General features: G+C 36.7%; 1 pseudogene; it reads left to right on the forward strand.

Moving 5' to 3' along the window:
* The first annotated feature begins 2,228 nt into the window (after window positions 1-2,228).
* Window positions 2,229-2,347, forward strand: LOC142159613 (5S ribosomal RNA; annotated as a pseudogene).
* Window positions 2,348-11,996: the final 9,649 nt, after the last annotated feature.

Consider the following 11,996-nt stretch of genomic DNA (forward strand, 5'->3'; position numbering starts at 1 on the left):
ACAGCGCTAATTTATGTGTGTCCACATAATCCACATTTACTAATATTCTAGCAATAAAAATATAGCATATTATTCTTCCTAATGACGGAGGATTACATCATTTTAATTTACAAAGAGAGTAGAAACTGGATAGAAAAATATAAAAAAGTCTATTTAATCAATTGGTGAGAATAAGGAATTACACAGTTCATGTGGTTATTGTTGTTCTGAAGATTTCTCAAAGAACACAGGCTTTTCCCACAATAATGCATTAATAATGCATGTATAAAAAGAAGACAAAAGCAGGCATGGCTTCAGCCATATCTAACAATATCTAACATATATAAGAATATTATAATGTAGCATATATGTAGAGGTGAAAAGCAAGAATAATCAAGAAGGCGTTTCAGGGCTAGTCACCACCAAGCAATTAAAACTAAACGAGACACCTGCAAGCTGACTGTTATCTCAAAGCATTGTTTGAATATGAGACAATCTGTTATTCAAAAGAATATACAGCATTTCAGTTCTTAAAGGAGAAAGAACAAATTAAAAATATGCAATTATACCTATAATATGTAAAAGTGAAAAGTATCTAACAAAAACAAACACAAAATCTAACTGAAGTTTATATGGTTACATGTACCCACTTCCCAATCTAGGGCTTTTAAATCATCATCATCATCATCATCAACATTTATTTATATAGCTCCAGCAAATTCCGTAGTGCTTTACAATTGGAAACAAACAGTGATAAAACAATACTGGCTAATACATACATACATACATACATACATACATACATACAGTAAGGTAAAAGGGCCTTGCTCGCAAGCTTACAATCTATGGGACAATGGGAGTTTGATAAACAAAGGTAAGTGCTACATCATATTTCATATTGGTCTGGCTAGAATACAAAGGTAAAAAGTATTTAGTGGGCTGTATGCTCAGTCACACAACTATGTTGGTCAGAGAGTTGTTGTCTTGTTTTAGCTCTGTAGAGGGTTGTATAGGGTAACAGGGAGATTAAGAGCGTGGTTGAGGAATATTATAAGCTTCCCTAAATAGGTGGGTTTTCAGAGTCTTATTCTGTGAGGAAGGGAATTCCACAGAGTAGGTGCAGCCCAAAAAAGTCCTTTAACTGGGAAAGGTTAGATGTGATGAGAGATGCAGAGACGCAGATCTTGTGCAGAACGGAGGTGTCGAGTTTGGATATATTCTGAGACAAGTGAGGAGATGTATGTTGGTGCAATTTTGTTGATGGCCCTGTATGTTAGGAGAATTTTACATTGGATTCGATGAAAAACAGGCAACCAATATAGAGACAGAGTGACTCAGCAGAGGAAGAATGATTTGCAAGGAAAATCAATCTAGCTGCTACATGCAAATAGATTGTAGGGGTAACAGTCTGATTTTGGGAAGGCTGGTAAGGAGGCAATTACAATAGCCAATGCGGGAGATGATGAATGCTTGAATTAAAGTTTTTGCAGTGTCTTGTGTGAGATATATATGTATTCTGGAAATGTTTTTTAGATGTATGTAACATGATTTAGATATAGAGTTGATGTGGGGAACAAAGGATAGTTGTGAGTCAAGGATTACACCTTGGCAGCAAGATTGTGGGGTGGAATTTATGGTCTTGTTGTCAACAGAAATAGAAATGTCAATTAATTCTGTTTTTGAAAGATTGAATTTGAGTTGGCAAGAGGAAATTCAAGATGAAATGGCAGAAAGACAGTCAGTAACGCGAGACAACAAAAATGGTGAGAGATCAGGAGAGGATAGATAAATTTGTGTATCATCTGTAAAGAGATGATACTGAAATCCAAAGGAGCTTATTAGTTTTCCAAGAGAAGTGGTGTAGATAGAGAATAGCAGAGGACCTAGGACTGAGCCTTGTGGTACTCTGACTGATAAAGGAAGTGGACTGGAAGTGGATCCAGAGAAAGAAACACTGAATGAGTGATTAGATAGGTAGGATGAGAACCAGGATAGAACATTGTCTTGAAGACCTAGGGATTGTAGCGTTTGTATGAGAAGAGAGTGGTCAACAATGTCAAATGCAGGAGAGATCCAGTAGAATTAGAAAAGAGTACAGACCTTTAGTTTTAGCTGTGATCAAATCATTGACAACCTTGGTCAGCGCAGTCTTTGTGGAGTGCTGAGAGTGAAAGCCTGACTGCAGAGAATCCAATTGGTTGTTTTCTATAAGAATGTGTGTGAGATGAGTGTAGGCAATTCTCTCAAGAGTCTACAGCCACACCACCCTGACCAAGCCCAATCTCATCTGATCTTGGAAGCCATGTATGGTCGGGCCTGGTTAGTACTTGGATGGGAGACCACCTGGGAGTACCAGATGCTGTATGCCACACCCTGAAAAAGATTTAATTTGAAACGCGTTGGTAATAGTGGGGATCCAAGACTGTCTGTGCTACTCAGATCTGTGGGCTGTAGAAACTGTATGCTGGCATCTTAACATAATACTCTACTAAGACCTGTCAGAATATACATGCTCATATTTCGAACTGTACAGGGTAAGCGCACAACTTACAAGGAAATCCAAGTGTTATCTTTGAGACGCTTCAAGCCAGCTAAAGTCTGGTAATAAAGAATATGTTTGTATTAGAATCAGAGTAGCTATATTTATGGCCTATGAATTATTTATGCTGAATGAACATTGGTGAAATGCTAATGTTTTTTGTAGTATAAGCAAAAGGATATACTATATATCACCTAAGGCATACATCAGAGCCCTCGAATCATTCATGTTGAATGAACATTGGTGAAATATTAATGTTGTTTGTATTTTTAGTGAAAGGACATAATATATATTAAAATATATTTTCTAAATCTTATCCTCAGAAAGAATAAGAAATTGGGCACTTCTGTAAAACCTCAATAGGGAATTAAATAAAACTATGTAAAAACAGTATGTCGAAAAAAACACTTTATAATGAACTTGATAACAGTGATTGCAGCCTCTCTGTGGGATTGTGTATCAATCCCAAATGACAAGATAAAGAGAATATAAATAATAAAGAGAGGCGCAAATCTCCTATAGCAAGTGAATCATACCATCACAAATTGATCTGATTAATATAAATTAATTTTTAATGGATACACACCAAAAAATAAAAACATTTGAAACATTATATAACTAAAAATATATAAAATATATATAAAGAAAAAAGTCCAATTTACTCCAATAACAAGGGCACAGCGTGCTAATGTGGCTCAATTGTCAGCTCACCTACATTGCACTTGTAGGGGGCGAATTATTCATATAATCCAAGTAAATCAAACCATGATCATATTAGCAATTGCAAATGAGCAGGAATTTCACGAGATTCCACTTAATGCCTCAAACCGGAACTGTATATTGCTGAAGCTATACATAAGTATTCCGCTTCTAGGGGAAGGGTTTATGGAGGGAACTTGGCATACTGAGTCCATGACCTAGCTCTTCATCAGCTAAAAGTGCTTCTGTCTCCTTATGATCCACTCTACTACAATCTCCAGATAGAAAAGCTATTTCGTTTACTCACGTAAAGTTGATTGTTCCGAAGTGAAAGATATGTAATTAACGGATCCACAGCCTCAAATGTTAACTGCTTTCTCCAAATGATCACAGATAATATACAGCACGCTGGTCCTTATAATAATATTCTGACGCGTTTCTCCACAACAAATGTGGTTTCATCAGAGATACTATTCTCAAAGTCCGGACTTCCTTTTAAACAGATTGCATTCAATCAAAAAACGGATCTTTAATTAACTCTCACATATGTCATTAGAATTGAACACATACATTATTAATAAATACAATTTGGGATAGTAATTGTGGTTAATTGGAAATAAATTAATAATTTATTAAAACATAATATATAGCACCTAAGACATAATGTATATCAGAGCTGTATCATCCCCCCAGATTAAATATCGGTGGGGACGAGAACATTCTTCTGTTTCCAAACTACTATTGTCAACACATCTGATATGCGTGTGTTTGGTATACAGATTACACTATGATGTTTTTTTTTTTTTTTTTTTCCACATGTTAATCATGGAGACATAAAGAAGACAAATATCACATTTTCAACATGCAGAGACACAGGCGCGGGCTGGCAGGTTTCGGCGTGTATCACATGATGCGGCCGCCTGTGCGAGGCCGTATCAGGTGACTATTACCGTCAACTGCACGTCAATATTGAGAAATTATTCCATCCACGGGCCAGGAAGGGGGGGGGGGGGGATGGGAGGGGGTGGCCGGCCCGAACAGCCGTTAGACTGAGCGACCCGGGTGCCCCCCCCGGTCCAGCCCGCCCCTGCAGAGACAACACTTTATTTCAAAGATATTATTTATTTTGCTGTACTTTTAATATTGTAATAGTTATCGATTGGTATTCACATATGAGTTTATTATTATATTTTGATACTATTGGAATTTCACAAGCGCAGATTTGCACTATTATTGGTTATTGTTGAGTTTTCTATTCAATGTTTTAGGGTAACATTTCTATACAGCATTCTGCTGCATGTGGTAGGTGCGCAGGTGAATTTGGACACTTTTTTATTTGTATTTAATTCTCTCGAGAAGTTTGGAGGGGATCAGAATAATGAGAACAGATTTGTTTTCAACAGACATCTCTGAATTATCACCGAAGTTTAAGCCATTACCAGACAACAGTCCTTAAGTTAAATCTGGTCATATATTAGGTTTGCTAGTTATGTCCCAATCAGCTCAATATGGAGTATTGTCACAAGGTGCAAATGCTGACAGTTCTTTTTAGGAGAGAGCTAGTGTGTTATAGTGCGGAGCCTGATGAGAATATGTTATGGAGCAAAGACAGTCCCTCCATAACAGCTTGATATAAAGCAGTTTTATATCCATTAAGTTATGTATCTCACCATGGCCGGATTAAGGAGGGGGCACAGGGGGCACCTGCCCCGGGCCCCCCTCTCTCTGAGGGCCCCCGCCGCCGACCACCCGCCGCCGGCTACACGCTGATCGGATCACCTGTCAGTTGGTGATCCGATTCTAGAGTGCTTCTCCGGCTGTGGGGCCCCCCTGACACAGACGCTCCGCCCCCAAACAAAATTTGACAGCTGGCCTGAAGTACAGCAGCCGCGGTGCTGCTATACATCAGGCCATTCCAAGATGCCGGAAATTAAGCTGCTGCGCATGCGCAGCTCCTCCCATACTAAAAGAGACTGGGGTTGCAGTGCAGAATGTGGCTTCCAATGTAAGTCACATTGTCACTTGGAGTGTGTGTGTGTATTATGTGTGTATATGTATGTATGTATGTATGTATATATGTGTGTGTGTGTGTGTATATGTATGTATCTATATATGTATATATATGTTAGTTTATAGGCATACTTGCTGTCGTGTTTATTACAGTTGGGAAAAACGTACCCAACCCACTATCATATATTATTGTGTTTTTTGATTTTTTGGAAGATCAAGTACTTGTTTCTGGAGAGGACGTTTGGAATCCTTTAATACCCAGATAAGCTACACATCTATATTTAGTTTGGTACGTGGCTTGAAATGACACCATTTACTGTATAAAAATTTTATGTGCATACTACACCATGTTTGGTGCTTTGGCCTTTTCTTATGATTTATTTTAGATATACACTTGCAACAGGAGTTTAATAGAGGAGCAGACAAACTGCATGGTAATTTGTAATTTATTTAGTCTGACTTCACCTATCACAGTTGTTTTATTTGTGTTACCACTTTTTTTTTTACCAGGATCTTATCTTTTTTATGTGACATTTTACATTTTCACGAATAATGGAATATTAGATGCAAAATATATATATATATATATATTGGCTTGAGTAATTACCTTAATAAAATAGAGGATCATATAACTTATAAGTTATAGAAACCTCTATTTTATTAATAAATATTAATCATTATATATATATATATATATATATATATATATATATATATCTATATATATATATATATATATATATATGTATGTGTGTATGTATATGTGTGTATCCTAATTAAACCTTTAATATTTAATAGAAGAGGCAGGCCTCAATAATTACTAATAAAATAGAGGATCCCGTAACATAGTTGTTGTGTGTGTGTGTATATGTATATACATATATATTATATTATATATATATATATATATATATATATACACACACACACACACACACACACACACACATATATGGCAATGATACCGCACATTAAAAAGAAAGAAACAGTGATAACATGTCAAAAAAATAAATAAATATATATATATATATATATATATATATATATATATATATATATGTTAAGACTGATGTCATTTTATCAGTGTTTCTTTTTTATTTTAATGTGCAGTATCAATGCTATTTTCTGGGGCGGGCTGGGACGGGGAGCTGTGGGGCATATGCCCGTTGGGCAGGGCAGGAAAAAATTACTATTTTGGTCCGGTTCCTGCACTGGTCCAAATCTCTATTACTTGGTGGCTGGCCCCTCCTCTGAGACCAGCCACCTTCTATCATTGGTAGCGGATTCTTATGATCCATCCTCCCCTTCCCCTATGTGTAGCCTGCTATTGGTGTTACATGGGACGTGCACCACATGACAGGTGCCGTCCCATGTGTGAAGAGAAACAAGGTCATACAGCGAGCGGATAGAACAAAGTTAGTGGGGTTAGTATGTTAATAGAATGTGTGTGTGAGGGGGGTAGTATGTTAATATAATGTGTGTGTGTGTGAGGGGGGTAGTATGTTAATATAATGTGTGTGTGTGTGAGGGGGGTAGTATGTTAATATAATGGGTGAGGGAAGGGGGTTCTTAATTTAATCTTGGATTGCAGGTGGATGCTAATTATTTAATAGATGCTATTTTATTTGTGGGGTGATGGTGGGGCAATTTAATTTAATAGTGGGGGCTATCAGTTTAAGATGGGGTGATTGGACCTTTAAATTTAATGCTGGGGTGGTTTGGAAGCTCATAAATGAATGTGGGGCTGTTTGGGGAAAATTAGATATTTTTCTTAAATGTGAAATATGAATTATTTAATGCCGTGGATGGTTGTGGAAAATGATTATATTTTTTAAATGTAAATGCCATTTAATTTATTGATAGGGCTGTTTCGAGGGAGGGAAATATGTTTATATATTAAATGGGAATACTATTGATTTAATGCTGGGGTTGGTTGAAATTTTCTAAATTTCATTTACTCATGTTTTTTTCCAAATAGGGCCCCCAACATTCCAGGATCCAGACAAGCAGCAACTAAAGAAACCAGCAGCCACAGGTAGTGACTGCCAACTGTCCTGAATCTGGTCGGGCAGTCCTGAATTTGGGTGACTGTCTCACATAGTCAGGATTGGGGCCGACATCAAGGACAGTTGGGAGGTATGTCCCCCTCCACACTGTACTGCTTGTAAAGGCAGAGCTGCATGCACCTAACAGTAGTGCACACAGCATTGCCTGTGTATTTGCCTAAAATGATAACCATGTTACATCATAGGGGCCCCCCTGCCTAAAGTGCCCCGGGCCCCCCAGAGCCTTAATCCAGCTCTGTATCTCACCACTCATCGGCAAAGATTAACCTTGGTAATTAAAGAGTGTTAAAATCATGGAAATATTTCACATGTTTCTCCGTCAGCCACATCTAAAGGAAAAAAGTTTTAAATACAAATATAACAAATACAAATCACCACTAAATAAATGGGATGAGTTTAATGAAGATAAAAAAACATTGTTAGTCAAATATAATTTTAATACAAATTTAATTTCTGGCACACAAATTAGAATAAATAAAAAAAAAAATCAAAATAATATTGCTAAAATTGTTATTTTCATATACACTGACAACAACTTTAATTACTTATGATTGTGAATACAGGGCCTGATTCATAAAGGAATGTAATTGTCGATTTTGTGCAAATAATCCGCAAATTTGCTTTGCGCATGCCCAGTACAGAACCATACTCAACTAAACGCAGCAAAGAACAACTGCTGCAGATGTCGAATCCTGGGAGGGAACGGAGCGGGGAAGGGGCATTCGCCCGTAGTCACTGTACAGTAAGGTGCCAAATTCAAGCGCACACAGCCAAACGCCTCCATGACCGATTCAAGCTTTGAGCATCTCAAAGGTACTTGAATTTCTACCATATCTCTTGCTCCAGCTACAGGGCTAGTCTAAGTCCCGATTACTAGTGATGACAGTCACGTATGCATGCTATAATATGTGTTTGCAATTAGGAGCAACTGTAAAAATATATTTATGTTCAGTAGACATTAAGATCATCCTAATGTATTTCATAGAAAACAATATATAAAAAAACACTTTTTTTTAACAGTTTTATCATTATTGTCTATGGGCCTGATTCATTAAGGAAAGTTAAGCAAAGGTAAGTAAGTAAGGCAAAGCCAGGCATGGGGACGTAAATTTAAAATGTGATGGCAGATTTATATTGGGGGTAGGGAATGTCCTAAATCAACTTTACATTTCTATGTACAAACAAGTATTTGTGTGCTACATGAAAAACAGCCAATATTTTCCTTATGTGCAAAATAATAAACTAATTTTCACCCCTTGCATTGCAACATGGTTTTGTCCAGAAAGTTTGAGTAAGAAAACTTACTTAATTTTTTGCTTAACTTTCCTTAATGAATCAGACCCTATATTATTAACAGAATCAGATTCAGATCTGCTCCTTGTTGAACTTGGACATACACATGCAGAATTCCATACGTTTTAAAAGAAACGCAAGTTGTTGATGTATCTGGCCCATACTGTGCATTTTATGTGCCTCCTATATAACATTAATGAAATAAAAGATATGCACAATCGAGTAATTTAATACAAGCAAATACAACAAAACATTACTTTATTCTGTTAATATTACTTAGTTTTTAATGGAGCTTAGCGGTCAGTCCAATTATTTAAGAGTACAGTATATTAGGGAAATGTTAGATACACAAATTAAATAGCTATGTGCTCAATAAGGGAAGAATAAGCCTATATTTAACAAGTAAACTGGATGTGTATTCTGGTCCTGATTGAAATCAGAACGCAGCTTGCATGTAAGGATCTCAAAATGTGTTTAAATTTGAATCTAGGTGTATGTGTGCTCTGCATATACGTTACTTGCTGTATGTTAACAGATAGAACAGATTGCAGTACAGGCATATGTATATAAGGTCACATCAAAACGCATTAGAAATTGATATTATATTCATCGGGGTTCTCTCTGGCTCCAAGGGGCAGCTACAGTCAGCTGCTGCTGCTGAAGAAGACAGCCAGCTCCAATATTCTTCCACATAAAGCACACCAATAATCGTGTGATTAAACGCTTCTGCACCTCAGGACAGACTGGGATATCGCTGGAGTTCCATACATTACACCACAGTTTATCAGGTCTGTGCTACAACTTCAGTTACCTGTATGCCCATGCTTTTTTTTCTCCATGCTCTGTACTCTGTCAGATTTTTCACCATCCCATATCTTGGCTGCATGATGCTCATTGCTATTATTATTACAGTTTGACACTGCTGCCACCTAGTGGCTATTTTCAACACTATACCTTGTGCTTCTACAGTGAATTTTAATCAATGACTTTGTGTTATTTACTTCACCCTGAACACACTTGAAAAATAAAACTCAAGAGGGGGCGTGGCCTGACAGCCATACTGGCCAGACAGACTATTTTTCAATCTCCACAGAACGAACATAAATTGCTAGCCATTGACAACTGATTACTGGGATTCGCAATACAATTATTCCTTATAGTCCACGGATTGCATCACTTGCAGTGACTATGTGATTCTTACTAGGGGTGTGCACCGGCCACTTTTAGTGTTTTGGGTTTTGGGTTCTGATTAGCTTGAGGTTTTGGGTTCTGATTGGTTTTGCCAAAACACTCCACTCAATTTTAAAAAAGCATAAAAAGTGCTAAAAACCAGTTTTTTTTTTTTTTTTTTTCACTCCTACTCCTTGGACTCCTTGGACTCATAGCCTCGTTTTCAGTTTTTCCCAGGGCCGGAAATACCCGAACAGTGCTCGGATCGCCCTCGGATCCGCACTGTTCGGGTGGGCTCGGATTGCGATAATCCGAGTCCGCTCATCCCTGCAGTGAAAGAGAGGTTTGGATTTAGAAACAGGATGTCTCCATAAGAGACATGAATCACACAAACAGGAAGACTGGAAGTCTGTTTGCATCCCATTGTATTTAGGATCTCCTTTGTGTTGAAAGTGAGGCTTGGTTTAACAAAAGGCAGTTCCCACATGAGATATAGACCACACAGACGGAAGTTTGTGTGTTCCGCTGCACAGAGTTTGGGAATATGCTGATAAGATACCATCAACTTCTGCTATCGGCATTTTCTACTATTGGTGTTTTGTTTGTTTATTTATTTAAAACATTTTTAAGTGCAAATATCTTTAGAGGAGCTTGCTGATTAGATAGGTAATGATTTCAGGACCAATTTGGGTATTTGTTATCTCTATTCTTTCATTATATGGGATGTTGGATATTATTTTTTGATTGGACAATGGAACTGTAAAAAGGATTCTGAACACTTAGCTCCCATCCACTTTGGGAAAAAAAATTGTATCCCAGTCAAAACGCGTGGAGTAGAGTTCTGAGTGTTTTCGTTTGGAATAGATTTTCCTACTGGCTTTAAACAACATCTAAGATTGGAAGTACCTTCCAGTGTATTTATTTCCTCGGGCAAATTTGGACAGATCTGAATACACTGTGTCTGTTTACCCATCTATTCCGATAGGAGTGCATGCACATATTAATTTTATTTGCTTTCTTACTGATTGATAAGATGTGAGTGTATTTTTTGCATGATTAAAATCTTTTGCAGTTTTTAAAAACTATATTATACCAGGTGCTTTTTTTTGCATTTCATATGAATGTTGGATGATGAGGGACTAGGGGGTTTTGACCCTTAAAGAAGGAGTCCACTAAGAAAACTTTAGTGGATAAAAAAGCATTATACAGAAGTCACAGTAAAGGAGAATTTCCTAACAGAGCACATGTGGACAGTGTTCTCACAAAGATTATCACTGAAAAAACAGAAAACTTGTAATTAGTTTTCGAACACTTAAGGGGAACATCACGTTTGGAAAGTTGGATCTCAAATGAGGAACTTTTTGTAGCGAAAGTCACTTTGTCAAGGATTTTGGACACTAATTGTAAAAACAGTGTTGCGTTATTATTGTTTTTTCTTTTTTTTTTTCCATATATCACACTTGAGAAATTTGTTGGAAAAACAGAAAATCTACAAACAACATTAGTTTCATTTTTATGTTTTATGTGAAGAGAGATATACACAGTGCTTCAGTTTTCCTTTCTTTCTTTCTTATTGTTGTACAATTGGTTTCTACATAGCCATTGTACCTTTAACAAGCAATGCAATGCGAAAACGGTACCATCGCGGACAAGTAGATGATCCATTGAAAGTATAGGGAGGGAGTTAGAAAAGTTATAAGCTATTCAATTCTTTTTTAACGCTAACGTAAACTGTCAAATCGGCAGTTTTATCTCACACCTCTCATGGCTGTGCAGAAAATTAAAAACTTAAGAAAACTATTGAAATCATGTAATTATGTAAAAAAAAAAGAAAAAAATATGTTTCTTAGTAATGCATAACATGGAAAAGGTGATTTTTTTTCAAAAAGCATGTAAAATTTTCTTTTTAATAAAATTAATAAACACAATAATCACTAATTAATATATGTATGTATGTATGTATGTACTAGTATGTATGTATGTATGTATGTACTAGTATGTATGTACTAATGTGTTTTGTCATGGTATAGATAATTGTATAGTAAAAAAAAGTAAAATAAAAAGTATAGTTAAAAAAAAGTACTGTATGTAGTGTGGCAAGAGCCCACTACTGCTGAAGCACACGCGAACAACTTCTTCCTTTTTATGTAGTTTTATTGTCAGGATGGTAAATGTTTTGACACCGTACAGATTTCACAGCAATACTTGGAGACCCCAAACGCTAGCTAGACATAGCTCAG

Source organism: Mixophyes fleayi, chromosome 5 (assembly GCF_038048845.1).
Source record: "Mixophyes fleayi isolate aMixFle1 chromosome 5, aMixFle1.hap1, whole genome shotgun sequence".
NCBI lineage: Eukaryota > Metazoa > Chordata > Amphibia > Anura > Limnodynastidae > Mixophyes > Mixophyes fleayi.